The sequence below is a fragment of the Colius striatus genome, chromosome 4 (assembly GCF_028858725.1).
Source record: "Colius striatus isolate bColStr4 chromosome 4, bColStr4.1.hap1, whole genome shotgun sequence".
In the NCBI taxonomy this organism is placed as follows: domain Eukaryota; kingdom Metazoa; phylum Chordata; class Aves; order Coliiformes; family Coliidae; genus Colius; species Colius striatus.
Genome location: NC_084762.1, coordinates 84,337,649 through 84,363,742, shown reverse-complemented (window position 1 = coordinate 84,363,742; position 26,094 = coordinate 84,337,649).

Genomic DNA, 26,094 nt, shown 5'->3' with positions numbered 1-26,094 from the left:
GACTTGTTAGCCATAGGGAATTCATTGTATCTCCAACTCTGTCATAAAAATAAATAAATTTTCAAAAGCTTTCAGATAGAGCACAGCCTTGAAGTTGTATTTAAATAAAACTGTGATCTGATTAAGATTGTTTTATCCTCATACATGGATGAAAAGTACATGTTTCCCATGACTTGCCATTGATTCAATAAACAGAAGAATCTGGAGGTACACAATGTTGTGCTGCCCTGAAATGGGAAATAACTGCTCTGACCTTCCAGAGTGCATCCGGGAGTCCTCTGTTTTGCTGCATGCTCTAAACAAAGCTCTCTGAAGGCTTTTTTTGCAAGATAAATTTTCTTTCCTTGCTCTGTGGATATCAAAGAGAAATTACAGCCCATGGGGAAAAAAAAAAGATATTTAAGGGAGATTTCAGAATTTGATTTTTGTTCTGCCTTTTAAAATAGTGTTGCCAGCTTGCAGCAAAAGGCAAAGCAGAAATTCATGGGAAAGAAAACTGTGTTTATGTTCTGGGAAAGGCTGACTGCCATCAGCTTCTGCTGGTTTCAATCCACTCCATGACTAGAACAAGGTCATTTTATGCTCTAGGTTTTCCTTTCAAAATCCAGACGCAAGGGAAGTGCTTGTCAAAAATTATTAACATCTTAAACAGGGTTTACTATAGACAAAGACATTAAGATACATTTGAAAACACCCATATACATTATAACAGTTGAGGAAATGTGCTTTTTCCAGTGCTCTTTTAGGACAGAAAGTTGTGTGTTTCTCCTGGGAGAGATTCACTAGCAGATTTAACCAGAAGGAAGCCTAGTTCAATTCTGCAATGTTTAATGAAGGAAAACTGAGCTGTAAGTTAAAGATGAAGGTGAAAGCCTGACCCCAGTGAATGAATGGGAATTCTGCCATTGATTTCAAAGGGGACAGCATTTCAAACAAGATAGAAGCTTTATTTCATTCTGCCTTGTTCTGGGAGTTACTCAGGAGTAGTGCTATGTACGTTTTCATTTTTGTTTTTGATTCTGTCCAACTGAGAACAAATAAAAAAGAAAATAATCTCCAGTCAACCAAAACCCACTGTTTGTTTTTTGCTAAACCAACAAAAACTCAAAATAAGTTTTTTGTCAGCAGAGGTATTTCTTTTGACACAAAGACTATTGTTTGTGGGCTCAAATGTCTCAAACTTCTGTCTTCGTTTATTAATGAAAACAGTTTTTCAAGTAAAGCAATTAAAGGGCTTTGTTTAAAGATGTCAAAACAAATTGTTTAGAATTTTCTAAATCTTCTGTACCCCAAAGCTTTTGTCCAACAGCACTCACCAAACTCAAATGGGATTAATTTTAATTCTTCAGGAACTTCACGTTTTTGGAACAAAACAATTTTCTGACAAAAACAAAACAAAACCAAAACAAAACCACACAAATTTCTTCAAAATTTCAGTGTGGTCAGTTGGCAAAGAGAATTTGAATTAGCTTTGAAAGAAGTGATCATAGTAAAAGTATTTTACCTGGTAGTGAATTTCAAATAAGATTTTCAACATTAAAAATTAGCATTTATTTTTTTGTGTGAGTCACAAATAAGAGAGGAGTGTGAACGAACAATTTTAATGCAAGATATAGAATGAAGTCGAGATGCTGGTTCCTCTAGTTCTGAAAAACTACTCACCTTTAATTGCTTTGGAAACTTTTCTAAAAAACCCCCCTTCCACTCCTTCAGTTATGGACTTGAAGGAACAATGTGATAATTTCACATGAGCACACGTAGGGTCATAGACAGCATCACAATGTAATCCAGCTCCAGAGACTTGAACTGTTGGAGTTTGGAGGTTGGAACTGACTGGGATTTTTGGACTTTTTTTGTTTTGTATGTCAATATAATATAGGTTTGAGCAGTTCAGTCTTTACACAGTTCTAGTAGAAATGGAAAGTCCTAACCACAGATTAAATAGTCTGTATTGCATTATGAATAGTCAGCTTTGCTGAGAAAGGACATTTGACTTTGCAATGTGGTAGATATTAGCAAACACTTAAGAGAAACCACAAAACTCCATGTATTTGCCTGGAGTAAGCCTGCAACATCTGCTCGAACCCTTCTGGGTCTACACTGCTAAGAACATAAGTCAGCTTGTTGGTCATTCCTCTGAACTCGAAGCCAGATGAGCAAATCCGAGCCATTTCATGGTACAATCGCTCTAATCATTTCAGCATGGTTACTAGGGTTTTTTTGCGAGGACGTGAGCTTCAGAAAAATATTAGGCAGCATTTGCAACACTTCCCTCCCTTACAAAGATTAAGTTGTGTGAGTTGCAGAGCTCTGAGAAAAAGCCCTTCTTATCTGTCTGTCTGGTTTATTATTCATTTATTAGGTTATGTTCCCAGGCCTTGCAGTTCAGTTGCATGTATTTAGCACTACCAGATTTTTTTTGTTCATGACCTGGAATTGCCCGTTTTGTGTTTTCACTCAAAGGAATGGCTGTTATATATACACGTGAACTGCAATTTATAAGGATAAGTTTTTTATTGTATAATATTTTCGTAACTGCTATGAGTGTACAAACATTTCTGCTGGATAGAACTGTATTTCTTCAGCTGGCAAGGCCAATGGTAACAGGTGAGTGAATAGGGATTATTTTCCTCAGCTGTTGCCTTTTGTTAGATGCTGTGCTTCTAAAATCACAGGGCATACACAGATTACCAGGGTGTGCCATGGTAACACTGTGAAGGTAAAAGCAGCCACAATCACACTGCCATATTTGTACAGAAGCACTGATATCCATGGAGCCTGCAAAATTTTAAAGATGGGTCCCAGTCCTATATACTTCACAATCTGAAAAAGACACAAGGCAGTATGTGATGACAGCAGACAACTGTGTGTGGCAGGAACAAAAGAATGAAGCCTAACAGGAGAGGAGTTATTTTGGAAGATTTAGGTTTGGTCATCACACAGATATAACTTAATGGTAATGGAAACAAAATATGTTATCCACTAAAAGAAGAAAAAAGAAGCCTCTGAGTACAAAATAGTAAGTTTTTCCAGTTCTGTGTCATTTTGGAAATAATATTTTCCAGGTGCCTGCATACAACTTTCTGTTTTGAAATGAGATAGACGAAGTGATGTTTCTTGAAACCTGAGCACTGACGTGTAAAAGCTATATTCTTATGGGGAATTTTAAAATCTGATCCAAACATTTCATATGGGAATGTGGTCAAAGTTTCTGCAGGGGCTGAAGCCAAATTAGAATTTGATTTGTAAAGAAGTGTTTTCGTACATGAAGTTGGAATTGCTGCTCTCCCCCTGCCCCTAAGTGTTCTTCTAGTGTAGCAAAATCTATTTTTTTTTCCAAAAAAGAAAATCTGGGAAGGAAGAAAAGAAAAAAAAAAACAAGAAAACTCCAGTAGTTTTGAAATGTTCTCTTGTAGCTAAAAGAAATAAGTCAGTGTGTAAGTACACTCCAAAAATACTTTTCCTCACGATAACCATTTTTAGAGCTCACCGAGCAAGTGGATACCTCATACAAACAAGAGCAATGACTGGATAAATATGAATGAAGATGAATTAAGATTATTCTGTCAATATTCATCAAAATCAAAAGGAGTCCTCCTGGATCCTCCTGGGATCTCAAGTGGCTTGAGAGTTGGGCAGAAAGGAACCTCATGAGGTTCAACAAGGACAAGTGCAGAGTCCTGCATCTGGGAAGGAACAACCCCATGCACCAGTACAGGCTGGGGGTTGACCTGCTGGAGAGCAGCTCTGCAGAGAGAGACCTGGGAGTCCTGGTTGAAAAGCTAAACATGAGCCAGCAATGCGCCCTTGTGACCAAGGCAGCCAGTGTCATTCTGGGATGCGTCGAGAAGAGTGTGGGCAGCAGGTCAAGGGAGATTCTGCTCCTCCTCTACTCTGTCCTGGTGAGGCCTCATCTGGAGTCCGGTGTCCAGTTCTGGGCTCCTCAGCTCAAGAGGGACAGAGAACTTCTGGAGAGAGTCCAGCACAGGGCCACCAAGATGATCAGGGGACTGGAACATCTTTCATATGAGGAAAGGCTGCGGGAACTGGGGCTGTTTAGTCTGGAGAAGACTGAGGGGAGATCTTATTAATATTTACAAATATCTAAATAGTGGGTGTCAAGACGATGGGGCATCCCTGTTTTCTATTGTATCTAGCAACAGGACAAGGGGTAATGGGATGAAGCTGGAACACAAAAAGTTCCACTTAAATGTAAGAAAAAACTATTTTACTGTGAGGGTGATGAAGCCCTGGCACAGGCTGCCCAGGGAGGGTGTGGAGTCTCCTTCCTTGGAGGTCTTCAAGACCTGCCTGGACATGTTCCTATGCAACCTGATCTAGATGAACCTCCTTCTGCAGGGAGGTTGGACTAGATGATGTCTAAAGGTCCCTTCTAACCCTACGATTCTATAATTCTATGATACTTTTTAGTAAAGTGAGAAATCCTACATTTTTTCAATTATCTTTTGTCAAAAGGAGGCAACCAGGACCATTCATTTTGATGCTTTCAGGAAAAAAAAAAGCTTTTGGCCTAAGTCTAAGCAAAGGGATTTTTACTGAAAAGAAATTGGATAAAGCTGTAGATAACTGGTCATAAATTTGAATTAAAACAAAAGAAATCTAGCTATTGATTACCTCATTATATCATGGCAATTAATAATGGAAACTGAAAACCTCAAAAATACAAAATAATTATTTATATGATCAAAAGCTAGCAAAGAGAAAGACGTAGAGGACCCAAATATGTACACTGTTGACACACATGCTGTAAAGAAATAGCAGCAGAACCATGTGCTGAAACAGTGATGCTGAGTCAACAAGTGGCACTGTGCCAAACACAAACCTTCAAGGGAATTTGCCCTCTGTTGTGATAAGTAGGCTGAAGGCTTCTGTGCAGCAGCTGCCATGGGGATCCCCTGAGGGCAACTAGTGAGAAAAGCCCTCAGAAGATGAGGTGGTAGAAGTTGTCCTTCAGTGACTGCACTGACAGGGGAACTGTCAGTACGATTTTGTCAGAGAAGCAGCCAGGACAGTCCACCTCTCCCCCTGGGTATTTATGAAAAGTCAAGAACAGAGAGAATATTGATTTAAATTCACAGTCCTGTTGGTTTTACGCAAGTTTTGCATTATTTTTGCGGAGGAACATCTGGAGAATAGAACACAAATACACACGTTCAGGTCACATTTGAGTTTGGTGAGATGGCTCCTGCATTCACATTTCATGTCCATATTTCTGTTGACTGAGGGAACATATTTCGGGTATCACACTTGCTCCTTGGCCCTTCACAACTACTGAAGGTGAAGAAGAGGTTGTTTCATCCCCAGTTCGTTCTCTGTAGAAGGGGAATTCACCTGATGCACATGGAAAGGTGTATTCCAGATCTTCTTGGTAGTTTGCAGGAAACCTACATTAATAACTCAGGGTGGGTGAGTAGCACAGGAAAAGGATATAAAAACATGAGTGCAGTGAAGTAGATGAGCAGCTGTTTGCTCTCCAGTTCTGAAGGCACCTCCCAGTTCATTGCTCATTGTTTCTGGATCCCTTTTTATCTGTTGTTATCACCTCTTCACCACCACGAGGGAATCATTGCAGTTAGCTTCCACAGCTAGTACTTTTTGTATTCCTCTCACAGCTTCAACTAAAGCCAACTCTTAGTAGCTTACATAGAAACCTAATACTTCTTTCTCTGGATAAATGATCCTTAAGTGAAGCTACTGGAGCTGGAGGTCTAAAATAGAAAGTAAAGAAACTTCCCCCAGGAGGTAGTAAAGAAATTATGTTTAATAATAATAATAATAGAGTGAATGAGCAGTCTTAAAATTAGTCATACAATCCACTTATTCATTGCAGATATCCACCATGTCTTGATACTATGCTTGTGTGAGTAGCCCACAACAGTGTGTTATTACGGGGAAATATTGCATGCTGGATGTTGCCAACTAAGCACAATACAATTGCTCCATAACTAATGGCCCTCCTGGTCTCTGAAGGGCACTCCCCAATTTGATTGCCAGCCACCACCTCACTCAAGGGCTCTTCCTTTAGCTAGCCACAGGAGAGGTTTTAAGGGTCAATGTGATTTAAGTTCAATGTGATTATCTCAGCAAGTCTGAGTTCAATTTAGCAGATCTGCTCTCTTTCAAAGACAAAGTTAACTGCTGATCAATCACTTCTCAGAAAAAAGATAAAAAGAATTAAAATAGAGTTTCCATGCACAAAGCTAGGGTATCTCCTTTGGCATGGGGCTCTATCAAATACAGGACAGAATTTTGTCAGTACTCAGAGTCCGTATAAGACCTTGCAAAATAAGTCTTCTATGCATGTTCTGTTCTTTGTTTCCTTCTTTTTCTTAAAAAGAAACCAAGCACAATGATGTTTGTTCTTCTTCCCCTCCTTCAGAACTAAGTTTCCACAGCCTGGTCACCAGTGACATGAGGCTTCCTACCTACAAGGTCAGGAATGCAAATCTCCATTTAAGTGTATTCTTTTCACATATTAATCTGCACATACTCTGTTGTAGAGCTGACATTGCCTGTGACACAGGAAACATGCCTTTGGACAGAAGATGTTTTCTTTCATAGAATCATAGAATTGTAGATGGTAGAGGTTGGAAGGGACTTTTGGAGATCATCTAGTTCAACCCCCCTGCTCAAGCAGGTCCACCTAGATAATGTCACACAGGAACATGTTCAAGTGGGTTTTGAAGACCTCCAGAGAAGGAGACTCCACACCATCCCTGGGCAGCCTGTGCCAGGACTCCTTCACCCTCACAGTGAAATAGTTTTTCCTTGTGTTTAAATGAAACTTTTTGTGTTCCAGCTTCTTTCCATTACCCCTCGTCTTGTCACTGGGTACAACAGAAAAAACTGATGCCTCAACTCACTGGCATCCACCATTTATATATTTGTAAATATTAATGAGATCCCTCTGCAGTCTCCTCTTACCTAGACTAAGCAGCCCCAGTTCCCATAGCCTTTCCTCAGAAAGAAGATGCTCATACGAAGAATGTTCATATGAGGAAGAGGTTAAAGACTTGTTGGCGAAGCTTAAGGCTCATAAGTCAATGAGTCCTGATGGGATGCATCCTAGAGTGCTAAAGGAGCTGACTGATGGGATTGCTAAGCCTCTCTCCATCATTTTGAACAATCATGGAGGACAGCCGAGGTTATTCTCCCCCTCTCCTCTGCCTTAATGAGGCCTCATCTGGAGTCTTGTGTCCAGTTCTGGGCTCCTCAGATCAAGAGGGACAGAGAACTTCTGGAGAGAGTCCAGCACAGGGCCACCAAGATGATCAGGGGACTGAAGCATCTTTCATATGATGAAAGGCTGCGGGAACTGGGGCTGTTTAGTCTGGAGAAGAGGAGACTGAGGGGAGATCTTGTTAACACTTAAAAAAATATCTGAATGGTGGGTGTCAGGAGGTTGGGGCATCCCTTTTTTCCATTATAACTAGCAACAGGACAAGGGGTAATGGGATGAAGCTGGAATACAAAAAGTTCCACTTAAATGTAAGAAAAAACTATTTCACCATGAGGATGAGGGAGCCCTGGCACAGGCTGCCCAGAGGAGTTGTGGCGTCTCCTTCCTTGGAGGTCTTCAAGACCCGCCTGGACATGTTCCTATGTGACCTGATCTCGGTGAACCTGCTTCTGCAGGGGGTTGGACTAGATGATCTCTAAAGGTCCTTTCCAACCCCTAACATTCTATGATTCTATGATATTTTTTAGGAGATGGTTAAAATCAGAACCTAACCATTTCTTTCTCCATCTCCTGTGTATTTTACCTTGCTGTAAAAGACCTTCTACAAAAGCATAAACTTCTATCTGAACAGCATTCAGACTTACCAAATTCTCAAAAAAATAATGAACTTAAGCTTTAAAAAAAAGAAAAAAAATCTTGTTTGAGGGATGTTGAGAACTTGTAAGCACTGAAAAGTTCTGTAATTTCTTCCTTAAACTCACATAGCCTAAAGAAAAGAATCAGGATCTTCCTGATAGTACAGTCCCATGAATAAGAAACTTGTCTAAGGCCAAATTATTGTTCTCAACATACTCTAAATTTGTCTGGTTTTACAGTCTGGCTGATCTCAATATCTGGTTTTGTCCTAATTCCGAATTTCTTTTTCTAAAAGGTTCCAAGTTAAATTCTGAGGTTTAGGCCCCCTTTTACTTCTAATGGCTGCAGTAAAGTGAAAAATACCAGAGTACAAATCAGAGTCCTTTAGGGACAGACACAATGCAACCAAATGTTTATAGAAATTGATACCTGAGACAGCAAAATGGGTTTTACTCAGCTATAGAATTTTGCTTCTCAATATAGAAGATATTTAGGGAAAGGTCTAAAGCAAGACTTGGGTGTTTAAAACAGAAGCTAAGCATATTTCAGGTGCCAAAAGCCAAAACTACAGTTAAAAGTCCCGTCTCCATTGGTGCTGGATTGGGTCTCAAACTTAAATTATTGCTGGGTTGGAGAGAAATTTTACCAAGATAGTGTTCCTTCCTTTACAATTGCCACTATTGACTACCTGGTATTTCTCAATGGTGAAGACTGGCTTCTAAGCTAGATTAAACAATAGCTTTATTCAATAGAATATTTTTTCTAACTAAGAATGAAAAGATTTTGTCGAAGTTAAACAAGAAAAATGTATCATTAAGTAAAGCTATTTTCTACTTCATGTGTTGGTTTTGTTGGTAAAACATTTATTCCTCATTTGTTAAGAAGGAATAATGAATAATCAAAAGATGGCAATAATTTCTGGGCTGTGATAAATCTCCAAGGCAATTTTGAAATGCTAACACTGTAAAAAATCAACATTTTTTTTTTCACAGTAGTTTTACAATATCGTTGGAATAACAATTAGTTGTGCCTACTGGTCAAATGAGATCAAATCTCTTCTTTAGTGTTAGTATTCTCAGTATTTTACCAAAATACTGTACATTCTGTTAATGAGGATGGCCCAGATTGGTAAATCACACATACCACACCAAGATGCTGAGTGTGATGGTCACAAGAACCCAAGAGTTGCCTGTGAGTTTACAGAAAGCTCCTTAACACAGAGTCAGTGTCTGGCAGTGTTAGTGTCTGTTTCAAAGTAATTTAAAATTTTTGTGACTATAACAGATGTTAATAATCGAAGCACTGCAATTGTGTTTTCTGCCAGGGTAGGAAGAATCTGCTTCTGTGCTCAGTAGCAGAAAATCAGACTTCACCAGAACATGGAAGGCAAGACCCAAGCAAGCAGACCCAAGCAGCTCGTGTTTGCTATCAGTTTCCAGTAGTCCTGTTGTACCAAAACTAAGCAGCTTAAGAAGATACTAACAAAGAATGTTTGCCTGGTTTTTACTCTCTAGTCAATACATCAATTCGTTGTCTTTGCCACGTTAGGATTTGCATCACATTAGCATCAGCCAAGAAAGTAATTTAATTATTTACAGGCCCACAATATATTATTTTTTAAAAAAATAAAAAACCCCTTCAAACATAAAATATGAGTTTCAAATAAAACTTTTCATATTAATTAACATTTGTGTTTAACTGCCCTGTAAACATAAGTTAATCACCATGTCCATAGAATGGCAGAGTATACTGCTCGAAGAGAGACAGTACTATCATTGGAGGTCAGGCTTTGTCCCTAAACAGGCAATTTCTAAAGCCCTCCCAACAGAGTAGTTTTTGCCATTGATGCTTAATCAATTGTTGTGGAGTCCCCTTCACTAGACATCTTCAAAACCTTCCTGGACACATTCATGTGTGATCTGATTGAAGTGAACCTGCTTTAGCAAGGGGTTGGACTGGACAATCTCTATAGGTCCCTTCTATCACCTACCATTCTGTGTGATTCTGTGTGATCTGCCACCAGAATGGCTTCTTCTCTATCCAATTAAATGGATGTCTGTAACAAGGTCTGATATCCTAAATATTTAGATTATTTTGTAGGAAATAATATCTAAATTGCAATTCTGCTAAATGACATCACTGTGCTGGGGACATTGGCTTCTTCATTAGAGTGATGGTTTCAGAAGAAACCTTTCCAAATAGTTATACATGCAATGAACATCTTTCAGTGCCTGACAGAGGTTCATAGTGCTATTCTTCAGGGTCAGTCTCAGAACAAAGTGTCCACTTGCATGGTATCTGAATTTGTTCCCAAGCCTCATTCAAACACACTTAAAAATTTCTACAGCAGATTTCTAAACAAAAATCAACCAAAAAAAACCCCTCAACCTTATGACTAATCAAATCAGATTGAAGTTCAAGTAGAAGAATCACTTTAAGTTTAAAGAGAATGCAGGCAGACAGCAATTCAGATTTTTTTGCCTGAAGGCAAGGGTTTATTGGCCCTCTGAATTAATGATAGTTTCAACAAAAGGCTAACAAAATTATTGTTTTTCAGCCCTTCTTTTCTAGTACTTTGCAAAATTAGAAGAGGTTTTAGAAATATCTTAATAAAAAAAACAGTGTACCACAGCCACAGTAATAGTCAATTTAACAGACTCAAAGTTAGCCTGGTTACTGTCAGTTTACCACTTGGAAAAACAGTCATTGAATACTAAGTACAAGCCACCCTCAAATCTTTGCAGGGTGTAAATACAAACACATTTATAGTTTATGCTTTCTAATGTCTGATTTTATGGTAAGAGAACACAGAGCCATGGAAGCTCCTCAAGCTTCTGTTCTCAAAAAGGCAATGAAACTACACTATAGCAGAGCAATGATATTAAATGATTTTCTTCCTTGTTGATTCTTGTCTGTGAGGTCCACCTGGCTAAAGATTATGAAGATATTTTTGTAAAAGAAATACCTCACCTTGTAATAGTTTGCAGCATGGAAATCTTTTGTCTTGTTCTGTTTCTGTTGCACTTTCTGTGTTAAAAACTGAACTTTGTTTCAGTCTTGTAAAATGTCATAAACACTCACCAATCTCCTGCACCAACAGAAAAAACAGGATTTAAGGTTGTTACAGAACTAAAGATGTACACAGAGAACTCCCCTTGTGGGAGAGTTATGTATCCTAAAGGACCTATATTGAGCAGCAGCAAAGATATTCAAGGATAGAAGCTATTTTAGTAACCATGTGATCTAACCATACAAATTGCACGTATTTTGGACAGGCTGGATCGATGGGTCAAGACTGATTGTATGAGGTTCAACAAGGCCAAGTGCCAGGTTCTGTACTTAGGTCACAATAACCCCGTGCAATGCTACAGGCTTGGGGCACAGTGGCTGGAAAGCTGCCCAGAGGAAAAGGAGATGGAGGTATTGAGCATGAGCCAGCAGTGTGCCCAGGTGGCCAACAAGGCCAATGGCACCCTGGCTTGTATCAGAAATAGTGTGGCCAGCAAGACCAGCAAAGTGATTGTCCCATTTTACTCAGTGTTGGTGAGGCTACATCTTGAATGCTGTGTTCAGTTTTAGGCCCTTCACTACAAGAAAGACATTATGGTTCTGAAGTGCATCCAGAGACAGGCAATGAAGCTGGTGAAGGGTCTGGAGAACAAATCTGAGGAGTTTCTGAGGGAACTGGGGCTATTTAGTGTGGAGAAAAGGCAGGCTGAGGGGAGTTGTCTCTACATCCACCTGAAAGGAAGGTGTAGCGAGGTGGGGGACAGTCTCTTCTCCTGTGTAAGAAATGACAGGACAAGAGGAATGGCCTCAGGTTGTGCCAGAGGAGGTTTAGATTAGATATTAGAAAAAATCTTTTTCACTGAAAGGGTTGTAAAAGACTGGCATAGGCTGCCCAGGGAGGTGGTAGAGTCACCTAGAGTTGAAAGATAGAGATGTCTCAACTGCCCTCTTATATGGAAGCCATGGACATTTTAAAAAGAGCATCTAGTCAAAACATAATGTAAGACATAAACAAGATACAGTCATCAAAACTTTAGCTCACATGAATTCTCCATTTCCTTATGGAAGGGACCATATGGAATCTGAATACTCTCCAAACCATGTGGCCATTCGGGACTCAGATCTGAACATTTGATCTTAGACCTACCTCTGCTTGTTGATCACTTTTACATTGACACAAACTACATATGTTATGTGTCTGCCTTCTTTTCCCCCTTTAAATTTGCATCTCTGATCAGTGGAGCAAAGATACAATAGGAAATTCATCTGCTACACATAAATATCCCTAGTGGTATTTAACTTGTTTCCCAGATCATATTCTGCATTGGTATGAAGTTAAGCCAAGCATGAACTGCAACATATAGCTTTAAGAAGATAATTTTTGAAAAGGAAAACATGACCTTTTAAACTTTGTTTGTTGAAAAGGAAGGATCTCAGCTCAGTTTATGAGGACATATTTTTCCCAATATTACCATTCATAGTCACAAATCTCAAATTAGAGGTAACATTTATTTTTATTTGGAACTAAAAATATCGAACCCTCTCAAAAATTTTACTTAAAAGAAGGTATTTGGGTTGATGTTGCTATATTAAATTCATATTTATTAGGCTTTGAAACTGTTATGCTTGGCTCAAGGTCTATTTTGACAAGTTATTCAAACTCACCATATAATTATCCAAAGCGTGTAAAAAAATAAAAGAAAAAGTTACTGTTTTTCCTTAGGGTTTTTTTTGTGAAATTGATGGTTAAAATAATTATTTTCATGAATTAAATTGTTAGAGATGACTAAAAATGGCGGCAATGCACTAGGGATGCCAGTTGAAGCACTGAAGCTGTTCCCTTTACCTATGTGCTTAATAACTGAAATTGAACAGTTTCAAGAAATGTTTTGATGATTCTTTGTTTAAAGTAAATATGGAGTTAACCACAGGAATGTATGTACATTATATAAACACTGGTTTGAGCAATTATTGAAGGGTTTGCTAAAATGTTGAAATACAAATGGAAGTTGTTGCAGAGATCTTACTCAGTCACTAAGCTGAAACACCATTACATATTTAAGGATATACATAGACTCTGAGTGACTGGAAATAAGTGATTTTCTTCTCTTTTTTAAAGCAGTAATTTATTTGGAGACATTTCTGCTGTGGTAGGCTATAACTGCTTTGCTGCTAATTCCTTTTCCCCTTTTTGAAAAGTGAAGGATGAAACCAGATAACACAGGCAGAAAAAGCAGCAAGTATGTGATGAAATATCTGTTCTGTAATTTGCCATTGCTGTGGGAAGAAGCAAAGCTCCTGCCTTTGGCAAGGGAGGTACAAACCACAGCTCATAACATTCATTCCAAGGTTTTTGTAAATATGGAAAATGTAGGAGGTGTTTTGATGTATTTTATACAAGTGATGAAGCTTATTCCACTCTATATTCACCAGACAATTTCACCATATAGACAATCCTTCAATAGCTGCAGATGAGTCTCCAGCTCCTGGCTATCATGGGTGGATCCGTAGAGATCTCGGCTGCAACTTTGGTCAGGCTGCAGAAACAGGGTTGTGTTTCGTGACTGCTACATAATGAAGACTGTAGACCTTAATGAGATATCATGGTTCTTTTTATCAAGTTGAGACAGTATCCATGAGGCAAACCATGCCACATTGGCCAAAAACTGTCAGTTGTGACATTTGCTAACACATTACCTGAAATGTGTTCAGAAAAAAAAGAAATAGTCTGAAGAGACCTTAAAACTAGTCTTCATGGGCCATGCAATAATGAGCACAGTCAAAAAGGTACTCAAGAACATAAAATAGGCAGACATAGACACATTTGTAGTGTGAATGACACCACAGGTGTAGATGCCTCAAAACTGTGGACAGATAACTAAGCCTATAATTGTGAATGCTCTCCATGATTTGTTATCCTGGCATGACTTCCAGAATTTTCTTCTCTCCAGGTTGGAGGTGTTTTGTCAGGGAAAAGAAGAAAAAAAAATAAAAGAAACTCAAATAAAGGCTGTCCATATCTACAATAGTTAATTTTGGCCCAAGTTTGAAATAAATATCAGATTAGTACATAAGCCCATAGTTCTCCTGCAACATACTACATAGTAGCTGTAAAAAGGGTAGTTATATAATGGGTTAAAAAAACCCACCATGATCAAAAAATTCAGACTTCAAGATGTCTTATGTTCAGCTTTTTCTTTAATCATGACTTACAAGTAGAGACAAGCTCTAGTTACCTTTGGGCTGAAAAACAAAAAAAAAAGAATCTGTATCAAAACTAAAGCAAGGACTAGCCCTGCAAAAATAACTTTGCAGCACTTAAACAATTTTTTTGTGGTTTACTCTAGGAATGGTGAGCTCAGCAACATTGGTTAAGACTAAGGACATAGAATAGAATAGAATCATAGAATCATTTAGGTTGGAAAAAACCCTTAAGAACATCAACTACAAACCTAGTGCTGCCAAGTCCACTACTAAACCATGTCCCTCAGTGCCACATCTACATGTCTCTTTAATATCTCAAGGGATGATGACTCCACCAGCTCCCTGGGCAGCCTGCTCCATGCAGCACTGGGCCTTCCTGAATCTCATACAATTGGCCTTGACCCATCGATCCAGCCTGTCCAAATCCTTCTGTAGAGCCTTCTTGTCCTCAAGTAGATCAACACTCCTGCTCAACTTGGTATTATCTGCAAACTTACTGCAATCCCCTCGTCCAGATCACTGATAAAAGATTTGAACCAGAACTGGCCCTTGCACTGAGTCCTGGGGAACACCACTGGTGACTGGCAGTCAACTGCATTTAACTCCATTCACTACAACTCCTTGGGCTTGACCATCCTGCCAGCTTTTTACCCAGCAAAGATTACACCTATCCAAGCGATGAATAGCCAGTTTCTCCAGGAGAATGTTGTGGGAAATGGTGTCACTGGCTTTACTAAAGTCAAGGTAGACAGAATCAACAGACTTTCCCTTATCTACCAAATGGGTCACCTTGTCATAGAAGGAGATCAGATTGGTCAAACAGGACCCGCATTTCACAAACCTGTGATAACTGGGCCTGATCAGCTGGTTGTCCTGTACGTGCTGTGTAATTGTACTCGAGGTGATCTCCTCCATAACCCTTCTAGGCACCAAGGTCCAGCTAATAGGCCTCTAGTTCCCTGAATCCTCCTTACGGCCCGTCTTGAGTGTCTTATTTGCCAACCTCCAGTCAACTAAAAAACTATTTTACTGTGAGGCTCAGAGAGTCTTGGCACAGGATGCCCAGGGAAGATGTGGAGACTCCTTCTCTGGAGGTTTTCAAAACCCACCTGAATGCATTCTTGAGTGATCTATCTAGGTGGATCTGCTTCAGCAAGGGGGTTGGACTGGATGATCTCTAAAGTTCCCTTCCAATCTACTATTCTGTGATTCTGTGATCTGTAAACAGGTTACTGTGCTTCCACTGTCATTATTATGGGTTTGCTCTTCAGGAAAGCAGGCAAAGGACACAAACCAGGGCATCTGATTGGGATCACCCTTGGGTGTCTTGAGTGTACACATGCATATGTGCATGTATGTGTGATGTGAGGAGGGGAAAAAAATTAAATTAAATGCTATCAAGCAATATAAGCAGCTAAAGTAACCTCTGGAGACTGTGGGTTAGATTTAATTCACCTCCCTTATCTGAACATATGTATACAGCAATTAATTTTCTTATTATTCCTTCAACATGTTCATGTTGTCTTTGACATTTACTATCTTTTATGCATACAGGCAAAACTCATAAAGTGTGCATTTATAGACACTGAATAGAGGAGTGCATTTCTATGCTATGCTCCTTTCCCTCTAATATTAGAAATTGCAGGGAATTAATAACAAGAAAAAAAGTAATAAAGTTGTAAAGATGTCTGAGAACACCATCTGAGAACGTAATTTCTCATTTCTGACAGTTCTCCAATGATTTCACCATATGTATAGATTATTAGAATAGAAGAATAGATTTATTTCATCTGATTTGAGTTGCTTTTATTACTTATTTTTACTGGGTACTTGAAAGTTGTGAGGAAACCACAGGCTGTCACAAATTGCTTTCATTTTCATCTACATAGATACAAATAAATAAACAAAGATATTTGCTGTATTTATTTTTCCAGCTATTCTTTCCTCCTCATTCTTTGGAGCTCAGTATAAAAGTTTGCTCCGTTTCTGAGAACATGCTTGAAAAGTCACCAGCACTAGCAATGGCAATCAATATCTTCCTGGATATTCAAAGGGTAGGAATGAAGCTGAGAGTGCTGTGTACCTAAAAATAATATTTTCTAAATGAACATCAGTACAGATAGATTGAAAAGTCAAGAGAGAAATAAGCCTGAAGCATTTTAGAAATTTCATCAAGGCACAGTTTCTTTATGTATTAGAAGAAATACTTTGCCAACTAGGCCTGAGAGATGAGCTATGGATAACGTCTACTAATGGGGCAGTCAACGGTGAGGTCCAATGATGTTTGCTCTAAACTTAAATAGGAAAAAGACAGAAGAAAAATTTTACCATGAGGGTAGTAAAACACTGGAAGAGGTTGCCCGGAGAGGTGGTAGTTACCTAATCCCTGTAAACATTAATTGTCAGGTTGGATAAGACTCTGAACAACCTGATCAAGTTGAAGATGTCCCTGTTCATGACAGGGAATTTGTACTAGATGACCTTTAACCTAAACTATTCTATGATTCCATAACTCTAAATCAGACACTACAGTAGGTCAGATGAAGTGTTCCCTAAGAAAGTATTGCTAATGTACAGATTGCATAGGTCCCATCAGACACAAGCCAGGTGTGGAGAAGTGCTTTGTAGGTAGCCAAAGTAAAGTGATCTTAATCTTGTACAATTGAAAGTAAAATGGTGCATCTCAGTTCAAGATTTACATGAACAGAACTGTAAAAGTAAAATTTTGGACAAATGTTATAGCTTCTAGAAAATTCCATTCCATGTCTTCCTGAGAGATCCATCCAGTATCACTAGACACTCTAACGTATCAAGTGTTTTACATGACCAATTCCTTCTATAAACAACACAATGAGAGCTTAATTTCTTGTGCAGAAAAAGAATACAATACCCTTTGTGATTTCAGTCCAAAAACAACTATTGGAAGATCAAAACAAATCTTTCCTGTGTTTGCCTATTTCTAATAGAAAAAAAATGTTTCTACTCCAACCCTGTCAAACGTGGCCACGTTGTCTGTACAAGCTGTCTTCAGGAAGTGATCCACAGGATGACTTGGGACATGTGGCCATATGGTCATTATCTCTTCCCTCCTGGTGTCCATGTGCAGAAAGTCACGGCATGGCAGAGATCTGATGTGTTGTTAAAGGTCATCATACAGGACTGAGGCAGAGTTAGCAACCGAGTGGATATATTTTACACTGTAATAGAAGAGAAATACTTATATACTTGCTTAGCAGTAGATAATACTTCACTTTACAGTTCTGATTCAAGAGTAAAATCAGCAACTGCAGCTGTTGCACCACTGTCTTGGGGCAGAGACAGTTGGGCATCATTTGTAACCTTAGGAGCGAGAAGGACCTTCCAAACAACCTTCTCCATTACCCGTTGTTTGTACATGGCAGTGAACAGTAGTTAGCTCTTGGGTACTGAAATAGTCTTCTGATTGCAGGAAAAACTAAATCATGCTCTCTAAAGAAAGAGAGTCTGACTCTCCTGACTCAGGAGAGAGACTGGTTAGTGGGGAGGTCATGCAAGGAGCATCTTGCTCCTCTGGGGAGGATGACGATAGCAATTGGTACTTCTCAAAAGATGTGCCCTCCTTGGGGGAACACTGCTGCCCTAGTCCACATGAGCAGCAGAGGGGCCTCCTGCTTCCCTTCTAGGCTGGGTTCTTTGTTTCCATAGTGCCTTTGATTACGCAAACAACAACCAATTTCCACAAAAAATGTTCTAAATCAAAATGAAATGACATTGGTGATGGGGGAATTTTCTGCAATTAAAAAAAAATAACACTCAAGGATATGGGGTTTTTTTTTTAATTGTCACAAAACAGGAGAGTATTGTCTCCCTTTAGCTGCTTCTTTATGTGCAATGGTATCAGCATTGCCTTTTCTATGCACTGTGTGGCTCCTAATTCTATGGGAGAGAGAGAGATTGGTGTGGTTATCCAAAAGCACCAGTCTATCTGAGCCTGGTCCTGTATAGATTCCTAAAGATCTCTGCACAAGCATTGTCATCTAGGAAATGTTATTTTAGCAAGACTACTGAAATAGGATCAAATTGTATTGATTCGTACTTGCTAATTCCTTCACTTCAAAATTGACTATTATCATCAAGTAGAGCCATTTCAAGAAGGAATTTCTTATATTTCACTTACAAGGATTTCTCTCTTAATAGAAGAATCATCTGCAGCTTTTCCTTAGTTTATTCATCAGCACTGTGATGTGAGGAAAGAAGAAGAAAAAACAAATGCCTGCAGCAAAGGTCAGATTTAAAACAAAATTAGCTAGAAAAACAGCAAACTATCATAACTGCAATGATGCATTTTGGTCTGGGGAGAAGATATTCTTGTGGTGGTTGCACAATTATGTCCTGTTCCACTGTCTTGCCAACTCACGTTTCTTCAACTAAAATACTTCACACATATATAGTGCCTTTCATCCAAGTACTTCAAGTTCCTTTGCAAACAATAATTATTCCTTTCAGCCTTCCACAAAGAATAACCATAGTCCAAAGTCATGAATTTGTCAATAATAGACAGAAATGTCTTGTTTCCCAGCCTCATGAATTAGACAATAGTTAAGATCATAATTTTGCATATTTATCATTTAGACCTGTAGGAGGTAATAAGAAAAAAGATTCTAAAGGATTTATCAATATTGTCACTGGAGAAGAGGAAAACAACTTTGGAAAAGAACCAAAGCTGACTTTTTCAAAGTCAAAACAACACCTTATTATTATATTTAAAATGAAATGTAAAAAACAAATGCATCTTAGTTTTTTTTACTACTATAGTCATGTACTCCACAAATATCTGAAATTGAAAGAATGATTTAGAGAAGTTAGATTGTTGATTGATGTTTCTGCCTATATGCCACATCAATGAGTGGTGCTAGCAATAAAACTGGAACAGTATGAGTCTCAATTTACATCAAATATCTGCCTTGTTTGTTACACTGGAAACCAAGTCAAAGCTAATGACTTTCAAACATAACTGTGTATTAAGTTAAGACTACATTCTAAATGGAATTATGAACATTCCTACTTGGTGTGAATTATGTGATTTCTGTTTTACTAGGGGAAAAAAGTTACATATTGCCTCATATATTCCTTAGAAAGAAATGTGAGATTTCTTTTTAAACTCCAGAAAACTTTTCATTCTGTGACTTCTGCTCCATAAATGAATTAAGCATAACATGGAGTACAACATTCATGCCAAAATGTAGTAACAGAAGGGGAGAGTTGTTTTGCTGCAGTAAGTGTCCTCAATTCCATGTATATGAAAATACAGCCTAACATTCTTAACTGTAATTAACAGTCAATGGCATCTACAACCACTACTGTCCCTTTGGTGTGGTTGCTGGTGCTCTTACATACTGCTGACTCTCTTCAAGTCTAGTTCAGGCTCTGGTTTCCCTTTGCTTTCATTATTGATGTGGGGCCACTACCTGATGAAAACCCTTCAAGGCAACACCTTCACCCATCCACATCTTCTAGCACACAAACCATGCTATCTGGCCTTCTGCATCCAATTTCCCAGAACTTTTATCACCACAGCAAATTACCAGTAGTTTTCTCCCTGTTTTACATTGAATGCTACGTAATGAGCTCACTCTTTTTGGTGCCCAGACTCTGACACTTTGTAATTATGATGCCAAGCAGGTTCCTGCAGCATGTGCCTCACGGTCAGACATAGCTTCTTGTATACCCCTCCTCATAATTATCTGAGCATATATCCTCTAAAAGCACTTAAAAGAGAGTTAAGGTGGAATGGTTAATAAAGCAGCATGTTTGTGTTTTCACAATGTGTTGCTAAGGGATGTCAGAACTAGAGACTATAACCAGTCACTCTGTTTACAAGCAGAAAAGTGATTGAGTTTTTTCCCTCAAGTACCCTAGCCAGATATGATAAGAAACAACAATATCATTGTTTGCTTCAATACATTAATCTCCCCAGTGCTGCTGTAACATAGACATTAAAAGTTTATCTTTGCTAATATTTACCATTTCAGTCCCAGCGGTGTGGACTTGGAGAAATTTCTGTCATGAAATTGCAATTTGCTCTCAGTTACAGAAAATTATTAAAGCAAATTCAAGTTTTGAACACTTCTTTTTGAAATGCAGGTTACTTCAAAAAGATATCTTGATTTGCAACCTGAAACACAATGACCTGACGTCAACATTCAGGCACTTTGCATTCCGAAGCACTCTCTTTTGCGTTTAGGGACCTCACGATCCAATGCCAAGCCATAGATCAAACAGTAGATTTAAGATTTTAAAAGATAATAACACATCAATTAATTAGGCAATTTTAACATATAAATCTACACACACAATCTGCGCTCCATAATGCAACAATAATCTTCTGATCTTTTGGATTAATTCCTAAAGGCAAAAGTTCTAGCTACAGATGAGAACAATAGAGAAAACAGGGAGATTAATGAAGTTATTGTTTCATACAGATGTAAAATCTATGAAGATCTTTGCTAAATGCCAGAATATCAATTAGTGATTTTCCTTTTCACTGGCTTCTCTTTTCCTACCATTCATTGTACATAATACTTTCCCATATTCTCACCAGGTTTTGTCCTAGCAAAAACAAGAGAGAGGGTGGAGCACTGTCTGCAATGAAATATTCGAGCTGTATATTATGTGGACAACTCACTAGGCAGCTGATAGACTATAAACACTGAAGGCCATATTTAGTCCATGCATATATTACGTTGGAGCAGTATCTAAAGCCTGTTCACTGCCCCAGGGCCACTGGTTCCTGTACTAAAGCAAGCATAATGCGTGTATATAAATCTCTGCCATCTTCACTCTGGCCAGATTTTATTCATCAGGCCATATGGTCTCCCAAGTCTCACCTCAAAATCTGCAAGCCAAGGGGAGAAAAAGCATAATTAAGTGCATTTCATGCAAAGCTGATTAGGTAATTTTCACTCAGAGGGGAAAAAAACCAAGCCTTATGTTTGCTATCTAACTTGCATTGTGTACTTTACAAACAACAGCTCTAACAGAGTGGTCATTTTATAGAAGAATAGATAATACTGGCCAACAAAACTACTCCCTTGAAAAAAGGAGAACTGACTAAATGAATCTTTTCTTACACCATGGAGGCAAAGGGTAGACAGGGAACACATGAGATCTTTAACCTTCCCTCCTGGACAATCACTGAAGAAGTGCATCAGGGACCTCAGTTTATAATAAACAACTCCTCCATGTTACACTGCATCTAACAATACAAGCAATACACTGCTGCTGCTGCTGCACTGAAATGTCATTATTGGTTACAAGCCCAAATCCCTCTGTGGGACCTGACCATCTGGTATGAAGAACAGGACACAGTTTGATGCACAATGTTATCTACAGACAGGAAAGCAAAACAAGTAACAGAATCAGGTGGTATCTAAAACATGAAATGCTTATAAATGAGGACTGAGCCAACTTGTTCTTTAATTCATCACCTTTTAACTGTGGAGGAGAGATTCTTGCCTAGATCCTCAAAACGGGCCTGTGACATCTTCCAGCATTTGTACCCAAATAATATGCAAGTATCCATATGTCCAAGTTTTTCAGTTCCCAGACTATTATCCAAATCCTTTGGTTTGTAACTGACCTTTTCAGAAGACATATCCTCTTCCATAGGTACTATAAACTCATAAAGTCAAGATTTCAAGCCAAATTGATAACTGCTTCATTTAGTTCTTTGGGAAGGGAAGAAAGGAGGTAATGATATGCCTGAGTTTGATGAGTTTTCTATAGCTTAAACTGTGTATTTTAAAAGTGACTTTGGAACAGCCATTTTTCTCAGACTAGTATCTTTTTACAGACAAATAGGCAATCTCAGAACAACGGAAAATAAAATTTCTCTCTTGGAAGAAGAAAAGTTAATGCAGTATCTTTGTGTAAGGAAGAAGAAATCAGATTTCCTTGACCTCTTTTTCAAGTATCCCACTCTAAGTGTTAACAGCTCAGTTAAAGACAAAATTCAAAAGCCAGAAAAGTGTAATGGTTATGAAACTGAAAATTATTAAGTACAAACATAATTAATTTGCATCATGTAACACTGAGATAAAATCCACAGCTGATTCATGTAAAATAAAAGAAACATTTCCCTCTCACGTTTGTTTCATTTGATTTGAATTAATTCCTCTTTGTTCTTGATCCATAGCCAAGCTGAGCACTTATTTTAGCTGATTTGGGGTTTTCACTTCATTATTTTAGTTGGACAGGAGCATGTTGGTGCTCATTGCTCAGCTAAATTGCTAGATGTAAAACTCATGACAGGCTTTGTGAAAGCCTGTTTCTGAATACTATCATATCCATTCTCTTAACAGAGGCGAAATGTTTCATCAGCCCCCCATAAGCTTTGTAATAGAAAACAGCATCCATTGATCTGCTTTAGGCATGATGTGCACATTTTTAAATGTTTTTACACTCTCTGTTTCAAATTTGTCCTTTCTAGTCCTGTCTTTTCCCATAGGAAAAGGACAATAAATGCTCAGAGGTCCCTAACAGTTGGGGGAGCTGCCCTGGCTCTCACAACGTCTATGAGGTTGGGACTCCAGCCTCTCATCAGTCCCAGGAAACACTTGCAAGGCATAAACACACATCCTAAATCCCTCTAACAGTACCACAGGATTCATTCCCAGTTGGTATTTTTTTGGAGCTGACAACAACAACAATGAAGTATTACTCATATTGAGTACTCACTTTATTTGTACAGGCTGTCACAGAGGGAAAAGTGTTCTTGCTTGACCACTGCTGTGCTTACTTGACATTTTTTCCTTCATTCTGTTTTTTTCTTCACTTTCATTCATGTAACCAAGTTATTAAAATAGAGCTAAAGACCAAGCAATGTTATTTCCAGTGTAAGATGTGCAAAAAAATAAGATAACTGTTCTGAGTGTACATTTTTCTCCTTGCACAGTGTCATCAGATTAAATAGCAGATGGTGGAGGGGAAAGGTAAGTTTATAAACCCTGTTTTACTCTGCTGCACACTTCAGAGTCTCCAAATTTAGTTTAGTCATCTGAAGTCTGTCACCTATGTGACATCCACCTTTTGTTCCATTTTGTCAGCTCTTCTCCATCTTGGCTTTCTATTTGTAGAATCACAGAAGCATTTACATTGGGAAAGATCTTTAAGATCGAGTCCAACCACTAACCTGACACTGCTAAGCCCATCACTAAACCGTGCCCTTCGGCACCTGGTGAAGGGATCCACACTGGAGCAGTTAATGAAGAACAGTTGCCTGTGGGAAGGAATCATGTTGGAGAAGTTTGTGGAGTGCTGTCTCCCATGGGAGGGACCCCATACCGGAGCAGAAGACTGAGAGGAGTCCTCCTCCTGTGGAAGAAGGAACAACAGAGACAACATGTGATGAACTGACCTTAACCCCCATTCCCTGTCCCACTGCACTGCTTGGTGGGGGGAGGAGGTAGATAAAATCATGAGTGAAGCTGAGCCTGGGAAAAAGGGAGGGGTGAAGGGAATGTGTTTTAAAATGTTATTTTGTTTCTACTAAATTATCCAAATATGTGCTATTTTCCACCTAGAATTTAGGTAAAATCCTATTTATAATTAAAGGATTTGGTCTGTTTTTCCAGATTTCCTTATTGCACTCATGTAGAAGACTGCATGCATGTTATGCTGGTGACCTGTGCATGCTACATAAAGGAAAAAGGCCCCGTTGAAGTCTGACTACACAACTCCAGGTCAGGAGTACTTTGTTATATCAGATGAGCACATGTGTGCATATTTTCATTGTGAGGGTGACAGAGCACTGGAACTCAGTAGAAATTTGAAGGACAGCATGATGTCATTTAGATAAGCATAAACCAGGGAAGTGAGATAACAGGTTAGAACCAAAACAATGAACCACTTTTCTTTCCAGTCAGCAAACCATATTTCTTTAAATATGCTTATTGATGACTCTTTAATTTGGCTTCATTTCCTCCTGGTTGACCCCAGTTAGGAGAGTGCAAATTTCTAAAGGTCAGGTGAGGGTACTCAGACAGCTCTTTTTCTCCAGAGTAAGCAGACATAGCTGTCTGACTGGGGCTTCTTGTTTGGTTTTTTTTTTGTTTTGTTTTTTTTGTTTTGTTTTTTTTAATATTTTCAAGTTCTTCACTCCAGCTGTGTCTGAAAGTGAAGGGGACAGTTTAGTCCCACTTAAGCCAAGCTCATGTGTGGTATCTGCTCCTACTTTCTCTTCTCAAAATAGGACGATGGCCAAGGGACATCCAATCAGTAGGAAAATGATCTTCAGGGATGCTTGAGTGAGGATCCTTCAAAGTAGAGAGCCAACACAGCTGGAAAAAACAGGAGAGAGCAAGACCTCACTGAAAGCCAGATGTTCAATGCACTTTTTTCTTCCTTTTTTTTTTTTAATTATAATTTTTTAACAGCAATAAAAGAGCAAGCTATTTTTTTCTTAGAGTACAGGCAGGAAAGGAGACTGCTTATGACTTAAAGTGAATGTGTTTTATTGTTCTAATTACTTTGAAATAAGTTTAGATATAAAATGTCGCTGAGTGGAGAAGAAACATATGCCTCTTGGCCCAGCAATGCTCAATGCAGTCAGTGCATTGTGCACTGACTTTCTGTGCACTTTACACAAGATGCCTCTTGGTTTTGGATTAGTTGCATTTTAGAGTTAAATTTATGTGAAAGGATTTAGTAGACAAAACAGAGACCTTTTAGAAAAAGAAGTTTTTATGCAGATTTTGATGGAAGAAGAGATAGAAAATGATGGGGAAGGGTGTAGCTGAAGAATGAGAAGTCTATCGGGAATGTTTCCTTGCACAGCTTAAAAGCTTGGTAAATCCAGCACTGAATTAATGTATAAGGGATTGTGACTGAATCAATGCCAAAAGGAAGAAAAAAAGAGGATCAAATGTCAAGAAATCCAGAGTCCTATTGAAGAAGTCAGTCTGGCGGTAGAACGGTAAAAGCATTTGGAAGTAGAGATGCCTTGTTCGGGCCAGATGTCTCAGTGTCTCTGTACAGGTGTGACTAATATTTCCCATGGTACACAACAAACTTGAGGAGAAAGAGCACTCAACAGGGATTTGACAGTTCAGCTCTTGGCTCTGTTATTGACCTTTTCTGTGTGTACAACAAGTCCTGATCCTCCCTCTTTACGTCAGTCTCGGCTGTGAGCTCTCCTAGAGAGTGTCCTGTTGTGTTTGCAGCTATTAGGCTATTGAAATGATGAGGCACAATTTCAGGAGCGTGGCAAAATGGAAAATTTTCCTTAACATTTCTATTCAGCAAAAATTAATACATTTTAGAAATTTTCAATCTAGAAGGCAGCACACAATGGCAAATGGAAACTCTTATAAAAGAAGGCAGGGTGTTACTGTACATTAAGGATGACAAAATCATTATCAGACAAGAGAGAGGATGGAGAAAACAGTCAAAACATGGAACAAGATCTGTTTATGAGGAAAGTGGTTAAATATAAGTTTTTCTCATAGTTGTGCTATGGAGCCCAAGGCCAGATTCAGACTTTTGTAGAGTCATGATTTATCATGTGAAAATCTGAACCTCTCTGATACAACCTGACAACAAATATTCTTAATAATGACTTGTCCTTGTGTTTAATTTCATCAGGAGATTAAAAAAAAAAAAAGAAGAAGAGGAAAGAAAAAAGTGCTAAGTTAAGTACTCTTTGATAAATGATTTTCAATGCAAAACTGGACATCTCACCATGGATATAAGTAAACTGCTTGTTATGAGAAATCACTGGTGACAATAGTAACTGAGGATTGTAGAAGAAAGTGCAGGAGGAAAAAAAGAGTTTTGAAAGCCAAAAAATGTAATCTGAAAGGAGCATAGTATGGATAAAACCATCTCAGGACAAGTTTGCTTAACCATGGAACAAATTGATATTTTTGCAAACTAAGAATTTTTGATAAATTCTACAAGTGTCAATTCCAAGTTTTGTATCAACACAGATATGACAAACATCACACCAAAAGATGATGGAGAGTGAGGGTCACAGATAGGGACTGAAATCAAATCAATTAGAACAAAAT